General features: G+C 37.9%; 1 pseudogene; it reads left to right on the plus strand.

The window, feature by feature from the left end:
- Positions 1-2024: 2024 nt before the first annotated feature.
- LOC114029449 lies at positions 2025-3134 on the plus strand (annotated as a pseudogene).
- Positions 3135-9815: the final 6681 nt, after the last annotated feature.

The raw sequence follows: 9815 nt of genomic DNA on the forward strand, positions 1-9815 counted from the left end.
TCTCAGTCCATTGATTCTATGTCCTGTGGTATTTCCACTGGCATACAGATGCCAGCAAACTGTCTACAATGTCTCCAATACCAATTACAGCATTTATTTTCAGTAAAACATTCTCTTCTGAATGATAATGTTGAGCAAATGAGGAAACATGAAGACAGCCACTTCTAGACACAAATACGAATCTGTGATGTATACCCTTTGCTCTTATGTCACAGGCAAGAAAATCAAAAGACCTAGAAAGAACAAAATCAAGATCCCTCTGAAATCAGTTATTTCCCCAAAAAAGAGCAGAACCAGTATCCAATGGCTAATCTATGTGGCTGTCACAGCCACTGCAACCTCCTTCCATCATGTTTCGTCATCAACAGATAAAAGGAAGCCTATCAGAGAGAAATCCAGTGAAGTCTCAAAGCCAGGAATTGATCTGAGTGGCTACCCCCTCCTCTGCTGGAGACCAGAGCTCCTCGTTTCTGCCTGAATCCATTGTCACATTACGTGTTGTGTTTACATGACAGAAGCATGAATCATATTCAGGAAATCTCAATTAGAGAGATCAAACAGATACAAAATATAACTCTGGAGTGTGGAATTCAGTACCTGGGGGGAGAGGGGGAGCTGTCCTGGTTGCTCATCCTCATAGGAGCTACTTTGAGGAAGGAAGGAACAGCCATGAGACCCTCTGAAGTCTGGACCAGTCTTTCTAATCAGGAGCTCCTACTTCCCTAACTCTACTGCCCTTGGAATCTAACCAGGAACTGTCTAGGAAATCTTTCCTCCTCATCTCTGTGTTTTTTAAATCAATGACTTCCTGAGCTCAGCTACATGGTGCCACATATAGAGCTGTAGACATGTAGTCAGGAAGAGCTGAGTTCAAATCCAGCTTCAGACACTGAATAAATATGTTACCTTGGGCAAATCACTTAACTTCTGTCTGCCTCAGTTTCTTCAACTATAAAATAGTGATAATAATAGCACCTATTTCTCCCCCACATTACCAAGGTTGTTGTGAGGATGAAATGAAATAATATTTGTAAAATGTTTAAACACAATACCTGAAACATAGTAGACACTTAATAATTTCTTATTTCCTTTCTTCCCACTCAGATGCTACCTCCTGCAGGAGGAGAGAAAGAGACAGAGAGAGAGAGAGAGAGAGAGAGAGAGAGAGAGAGAGAGATTAGTACTAGTTCCCTCCTGAAATCACTCTGTTAGTTGTATTTACTTATTTATATACATGTTGTATCCTCCCAAGACCATGTAAGCTCCTTGGGGGCAGGATCTGTTGTTTTTGTTTTTGTTTTACCCCTTTTGCCTTTGCATCTCCATGACATAACATGATGCCTTGAAAAAAAAAAGATGCACTTTATAAATGTTCATTGAAGATGTGAATCATACCTTTCAGTTCATCCTGCCTTATTATTTTTTAAACAAGATACTAATGTGATAATAACAGCTGGTGTGTATATAGCCCTTTGAAATTTACAAAACACTTTACACAATTTGTTTCATCTGATCCCTACAATAACCCCTGCGGTAAGTACTACAAATATTATTATCCCCATTTTACAATGAGGAAACTGTGACTCTGAGAGTTTAAGTGATTTGCCCACAGTCATTCAGCAAAGAAATGTCAGAGGAAGGATTCTAATCTAGCTCTTCCTTGCTCCAAGTTCAAGACCCTATCCACTATGCCACACTGATGCAAGCCATAGGCAAAACTATTTATCAGGGGTGAACACACACACACACACACACACACACACACACACACACACTAAACTTTGTAGTATGCTTTTTTGTTTCCATTCTTTTAATTCTACTTCTCCTCTCCCTTCCTTTCCCTTCCCTTCTCTTTCCTTCTTCTCCTCATTTTAAAGCAATTGAGCTGGAACAATTAAAATGTGATTAAATAATTCTGGAAAAGAGACAATCAGTCTTTAAAATAAATGCCATGGTGGCTCTGGGAGCAGCAGTCTTATATCTAACTCAGAACTTTTGCAGCCTGACCAGCAACCTTGATCTCCCCGAAAATGGCAACTACTGTCAAGGATCAGCTGATTGTGAATGTCCTAAAGGAAGGCCGCTTTCACCATAATAAGATCATTGTTGTTGGGGTGGGTGCAGTTGGCATGTCATGTGCCATCAGTGTCTTAATGAAGGATTTGGCTAATGAACTCGCCCTAGTTGATGTAATAGAAGACAAACAAAAGGGAGAGATGATGGATCTCCAACATGGCAACCTTTTCTGCAAAACACCAAATATTGTACTGGGTAAAGACTACAGTGTGACTACAGACTCAAAGGTGGTTGTTGTTATGGCTGGTACGTGTCAACAGGAGGGGAAAAGTCATCTTAATTTGGTCCAGCACAATGTGAATATCTTTAAATTCATCATTCCCAATATTGTTAAATACAGCCCTAATTACAAGCTGCTTATTGTTCCCAATCCAGTGGATATTTTGACATATGTGTCCTGGAAGCTAAGTGGATTTCCTAAGAACCATGTTATTGAAAGTGATTGCAATCTGGATTCTGCCCATTTCTGTTACTCAGTGGGGGAGAGTCTGTGTCCATTCTTCAAGTTGTCATGGATAGGTCCTTGGGAAACATGGAGACTCCAGTGTTCCTGTGTGGAATGGTGTGAATGTTTCTGGTGTCTCTCTGAAGAATCTTTATCCTGCTCTGGCAACTGATGCTGATTCAGAGAATTGGAAAGATGTTCATAGATAGGTGGTTGAAAGTGCTTATGAGGTGATCAAGCTGAAGGGCTATACTTCCTGGGCCACTGGCTTGTCTGTGGCAGATTTGGTAGAAAGCATTATGAAGAATCTTAGAAGAGCACATCCAATTTCCACCATGATTAAGGGTTATATGGCATCAATGAGGACATCTTCCTTAATATCCCACGTGTCTTGGAGCAGAATGGCATTTCAGATGTGGTGAAGGTAAACCTGAATGTGGAGGAGGAGGGCTGTTTAAAGAAGAGTGAAGATACTCTTTGAGGAATCCAGAAGGAGCTACGATTTGAAAGCCATTTAATGTGCTGCCATTTTACTATTGAGAACATGACAGTGGTTAAGGGCTTATGTATGATGTGCTTTTCAAATAAGTCAAATCCTTCCTCTGATCAGTAATTGAACACCAGAAAAGTAAAACCTGTGAACATACTCTACTCTCTTTCTAAAATCAGAAATAGGGAATAGTACAGTGTGACTACTATTTGTTAACCCTGTTGTTGTTAGTGTATGATGCTGGATCGGACTTGTACAGTAGTTGGTGTCAAGCACAGCCAGTGCCCCATAGGTACATAACTACCCACCTACAGATTCCCATAGGTCCAGAAGATGACATTCCTGGATACAAAACACCATACAGGAGTAATACTTTATTGATGCATTGATTACCTTCGTGCTCCCCTCCATTAGGGCGCTACAGGATGGCCACATGTATCACCTTTCCTCATCTTGTCTATACATATATACATACATATATACAAAGAGTTGTAAATTTCCATATTATATGAAAATGTCTATATATGTACAACAATGCAACCAATTCCTCAAGTGTCATATCAACCCTAAATACTGAATAAACAACAAATAACTGATTAAAAATAAAATAGATGCCACTCCCTCATCAAAAGATTAAACACCCCCCCCAGATTGGCATACTCTCCCTTCATGCTATGTGTTATTACTACAGAGAGAGACAAGGAGAGAGACAGAGTGGGAGAGAGAGACAAAGAGAAAGAGACAGAGGGAGAGAGACAGACAGAGAGAGAAACACAGAGAACGACAGAGACAGAGAGAGACAATTGAGGAGGAGGTCACCAAGTCTCTAGCTAAAGGCTCTTTGGGATGGAGTACAGGCACCTAGCCAGCATGCATCTCTCCAGGAGCAGGAGGTGGGGAACCATTAGATCACTATTTATATGCCTTTCTGGTGTGACTGAGACATAATTGAATCAATTTTCTTTTTTCCAGACTACTTCAAACAATTGGAGCCATTTAGCCAAGCAGGAGTGTTGTCCAAACATTTCATCCTAGCTATTCTGAAAAGAAAATCACCTAGAAAACACAAGCCTTGAAAATCAATTGATTGATTTATCACTTTTAGAAACATGAGGCATGAAAATAAATCCCCCAGAGATGAATAGAAAGGGTTATGCTTGACAGTGGATGGCTTATTTGACTACTGTGTTCTACATAAGTGAACTAGGCTTGTAAATCATCAGAAATAGCAAAAGCCCAATTTGGCATGTTGAAAGAGAACTTGATATTTAATAATGGACTTGACTTTCCTCCCAAATAATCTCTTCCAATGATGTCTTAGCTCATTTTCTTTTTTAAAAATTCTGCTCAGAATGAATTCATGAAAATACATAATTTTGGATTTGGAAGAAAACTAAACACCTAGAGTCCCATGTCATCCAACTCAGGCCCAAATCAGAATCTCCTCCTCAGCATACCTGCCAACCTGTCCTCCATCATTTGCTTGAAAATAGCCCATGAGGAGGAATCCAGTTCCTCCCAAGGCAGCCCACTCTGTTTTGTTTTTTTTTGTTTTGTTTTGTTTTGTTTTGTATATTGCGCCTTAATTGCTAGGACTTTTTTTCATTACAATGAATCTAAATTTATGCAGTTTCAACTTCCATCCATTCATTACTCCTAGTTCTCCCATTCAGAATCAAAGAGAACAAACATAATCCTATACTGAAAAATATACCATGGAGCCCCTCCTTTCTAGTCTTCTCTCCTCAAGGTTAAATATCTCTACTTGCTTCAACTAGCCCTCAAATGGCATGATCTTAAGAACCCTTCCCATCCTGGTGACCTTTCTATGTTCTCTAGGATATTTTAAGTATCCTTCCTAACAATTAGAGCTGTCCAAAAATGAAATGGACTTTATTCATTCTTTCAATGGAGGCTTTTGTTAAGCACTGAACTCCAAGCTGTGAAAGACTATGGAGCTAGGAAAACAAAATAACTCTTCCCTCAAAAAGTTTTCAATCTGTATACATACCTATTGATGGATGGATGGATGGGTGGATGGATGGAGAGATAGATAGATACATACGTACATACATATGTACATACTTACATAATACATATACAGACAGACAGAGAGTGACAGAGACAGAAAGACAGAGACTAGATAGATAGATAGATAGATAGATAGATAGATGGATAGATGCAAGTAGATTCACAGTAATTTCTAGTGTAGAAAGCACTAGCAACTTGGGGTGGGGGAGATTGATATAAGTTTCCCATAGAAGGCGACATTGGCTAAGTCTTGAAGGAAGCTAAGTATTCTCCAAGATTGAGGCACATCTCCAAGAGGGAGTGAATTCTAGGGATGAGATCAGACTATGTCAGGGTATGGAGACAGTATATGAAATATTTTCTGTTGGTAATAGCAAATACTCCATTTGTGCAAAGCATAGAATCTGAGAAGGAGAATACTATGTGGATGACAACTTGTCATACATTGTAGAGAAGATTTTCCTGATGGTCTCTGAGTTCACTTTTATCTCTGAGTCTCTGTTATTCTTAAAATGTGGTTCCCAGACCGGAAGCCAATATTCTGACTAAGGCAAAGGACAGCAGGTCTACTGCCACTCTACTTCTGGGCACGATGCTTTTCTTTTTTCTTTTTTTTTTTTTGGTGAGGCAATCGGGGTTAAGTGACTTGCCCAAGATCACACAGCTAGTACATGTCAAATGTTTAGTCTGAGGCCAGATTTGAACTCAGGTCCTCCTGACTTCAGGGCCAGTGCTCTATCCACTGTGCCACCTAGCTGCCCCCATGATTCTTTTCTTAATGAAGTTCAAAATCAAATTAGATTTTTGGCTTTAATGTTGTTGGATAATATAGAGCCTACAGTCCACTAAACATCTTTGATATTTATCAGAAGAACTGTTATATGGCACACCTCCCTTATTTAGTATTGATTAAATTGATTTTTTTTGGACCCCAAGTAAAGGACTTCACATTTTTTCCTTTGAAAGTTCATCTTAATAGTTCAACCCTAGACTTTATCTTGTTGAGATCTTTTTTAGATAAGTACTGTTATCTAAAATGTTAGCATTACTGTTCAATCATTTTTCAGGCATGTCCAACTCTTCATGACCCCTTTTGGGTTTTCTTGGCAAAGATACTGGAATGGTTTGCTATTTCCTTCTCCAGCTTATTTTACAGGTGAAGAAGCTGAGGCGAACAGGGTTAAGTGACTTGCCCAGAGTCACGTAGTTAATAAGTGTCTGAGGTTGGATTTGAACTCAGGAAGCTGAATCTTCCTAACTCTAAGGCTGGCACTCTATCCATTGAGCCACCTAGCTACCCCATCCCTTCCAACTTGTGGCCTCTGTAACTTCATCAAGCATATAAACTGTGTCTTTATTCTAGTCATTGCTAAAAATACTAAATAGCAGAGAGCCAAGCAAAGATTACAGAGGTAATTTGGAGATCAAGTCCTATAAAAAGCTTTCTTTCCTTCAGAGCAATCATAGGATAATAGAAGTTCTGAAGGAACTGAATCATGAACTGGTCCAAACTAGATTAGATCATGAATCCTTTCTCCAGCATCCCCGACAAAGTTGTCACATGGGCTCTGCCTGAAGGTCTTTAACAATGGAGAAACCCCCACCATGTGATAAGGCCTGTTTCACTTATTATATAGCTCCAAATGTTAGGTCACACAAAATGGCAAAGTAATTGCTTTCTGCATATTTTTACTACCACAAAAACCCAGAAAAGGGAATTATGGGAAACTCTAAAAAAGAGAGATATAGATTAACTAAAGTTGAATTCACAAAACATAAAGAAAGAGATAATGTACATTTAAGTACCTCTGAGAACTGAAATACATAGAGCTCTCAGTCAGCATAGCCATCCCCAGCCTCATACCATATGCCAGACAAAGGCAGCAAAAACAATCTCACATGTTTACTTCAAGATCTGGCTGGAAAAAAAAAAAAACATTGCAAGTGAATGCTACTTAGAAGGTTAGGGGGGAAGAAAAGAGGAAAGAGGAGATTTTGAACCATAACCTTAGCTAAATGAGGAAAATTCCATGGTCCTGTGAGTAGAAAATAAAACCATATTAAATGACTTCAGGCTAATGTGCCACAAGGATTACTGGACGGAACTAGAAAGGTTTAGCCTAAAGAAGAGGAGACCTGGGGAGAGGGAGCATGGTAGCTATTGTCATGCATTGAAAGGCCATTCTATGGAGGAAAAGGGAGGATTAGACTCAGCTCCAAGGGTAGAAAGCAGAGTAATGAAGGGTGGTTGCAAAGTGGCAGATTCCGGCTGAATGTAAGGAATAAATTTCCAAACAATTAGAACTATCCCAAAAGGGACTGAGCTGCCTCCACTAGCAATGAGGCTTTAACAAAATGTTAGATGACCACTTGGGGATGGTGTAGAGAAAATTCGTGGTCATGTAAGGATTAGACTGCATGGCCTCTGAGATGCCTTCCAATTCTGAGATCTGGGGAAATGCTTATATCATAAAGTGTCCAAGCCATGACCCCAAAGGTCTTATCTGCAGGAGGGAGAGAAAAGTTAACAGAACATAGCACCAAACCACATAGAAACAAGTTAGGAAGGAACAGATGCCCACCTCTTGTGCCTAGGCGAGGAACTTCAGATCTCTAATTAGGCAAAGAAGAAAACATCTTGTTATGAAATGTTTGAAAAACATTTCTCAGATAGTAGTTCCAACTAGAGGTGTAACTAGAATAGGACCCCTAGAACTTTCCCTAGGGTGTTGATTTAGGTGAGACGGAGGTTACTCTTCACTATGTCTGATAACTTGGTCCACACCTCACCAGACATCTGCTACCTTGGTACAATATCCCCCAGGTCACGTTTCTCTTCAGGTTTTGTTGCCATGTTGCCCTGATGTGAGGGCTTATCTTTCCTAACAATCCTGGTTGGGGTATAAGCTGAACACTCCCATCAGGAGTCATGTTCACCTTGCTCTATCCCAGAACTGAGTTTGTCCCTGAATCAAGATTTCTGAGTAACTATGATTTAAACCAAAGTACAGTGCCCATGAGATAACATATGTAAAGTGCTTTCTCAAGCCTTAAAACACTATACAAACTCTAGCTATGACCACTATGACTACATACAACTACAACTCCACCTCTTCTTCCTGCTTTTCATACTACTTTTTTTATCTTATCAAATATACAATTTACTTTGAAATAGGCTTTTAATTATATTTTCTTAGTTTCAAAGGAGCAAGATCTCATGTCAAATTTAAACAATTTTTAAAAATAATAGTTTTACAAAACAAAATCAGCTGCATTTTGTGAATAATTTAATATTGGTTACATTGCATTACAGTAGTATTGTACTTTGGGAAAAATTGCTTCTTACATTCAATGTCTTCACTTCCTCTCCCTTCACTCATCCTTCAATCCTTTACTATCTGGCTTCTGACATAACTCAAATGAAAATGCTTTTCCCATAATTATTTTGAATCTCCCAATTACCAAATTTGATGGACTTTCTTCAATTTTAATCCTCCTTGATGTCTCTGCAAATTTTGACACTGTGGATGATTTATGTAGGTTCATTTTATATCCTGAAAGTTTGCTAAAGTTGTTATTTATATCAACTAGTTCTTTTAGTTGATTCTCCAGGATTCTCTAAGGATACCATCATATCATTGCAAAGAGTGATAGTTTTGTTTTCTGGCTGCTTATTTTAATTCATTCAATTTCTTTTTCTTCTCTTATTGCTACAGCTAGCATTTCTAGTACAATAGTAAATTATAGTGGTAATAATGGGCATTGCTGCTTCACCTTTGATCATACTGGGATGTTTGTATAGTATTGGAATTAATTTTATTTTAGATATTTGGTCAAATTCACTTATGAATCCATCTGGCCCTGGGGATTTTTTCTTAGGGAGTTCATTGATTGCTTGTTCAATGTCTTTTTCTAACATGAGATTATTTAAGTATTCTATTTCCTCTTGACCTGGGCAATTTATATTTTTGTAAATATTCATCCACTTCACTTGGATTGTCAGGTTTATTGGCATGTAATTGAGTAAAATAGCTCTTAATAAATGCTTTAATTTTCTCTTCATTGGTAGTGAATTCACTGCTTTCATTTTTGATACCGATAATTTGATTTTTTTCTTTTTTAATCAAATTAACCAATGATTTATCTATTTTTTTTCATAAAACTAGGTCCTAGTTTTATTTATTAGTTCAATGGTTTTCTTACTTTTAATTTTATTAATCTCTCCTTTGATTTTCAAGTTTTCTGATTTAGATTTTAAGTAGATAATTTTTAATTTGTTCTTTTCCTAGTTTATTTTAGTTATATACCCAATTCATTGATCTGCTCTTTCTCTATTTGATTGATGTAAGCATTTCAAGATATAAAATTTCCCCTAAGTATTGTTTTGGCTACATCTCATAAACTTTGGTATATTTCCTCATTGTTATCACTCCCTTTAATAAAATTATTGATTGTGTCTAAGATTGATTCTTTGACCCACTCATTCTTTAGGATTAGGTTACTTAGTTTCCAATTAATTTTAATCTATACTTCCATGGCCCTTTATTGAATGTAATTCTTATTGCATTATGATCTGAAAAGGATGCATTTAATATTTCAGCTTTTCTGCATATGATTGTGATATGTTCATGCCCTAATACATGGTCAATTTTTGTGTAGGTGTCATGCATGACTGTGCAGAAGATATATTTCCATTCAGTTTTCTCCAGAAGTCTATCATATCTAACTTTTCTAAAATTCTATTCACTTCCTTACCTTTCTTGTTTATTTTTC

This window comes from Vombatus ursinus, unplaced genomic scaffold (genome assembly GCF_900497805.2).
Source record: "Vombatus ursinus unplaced genomic scaffold, bare-nosed wombat genome assembly UNPS02014932.1, whole genome shotgun sequence".
NCBI classification, from domain to species: Eukaryota; Metazoa; Chordata; class Mammalia; order Diprotodontia; family Vombatidae; genus Vombatus; species Vombatus ursinus.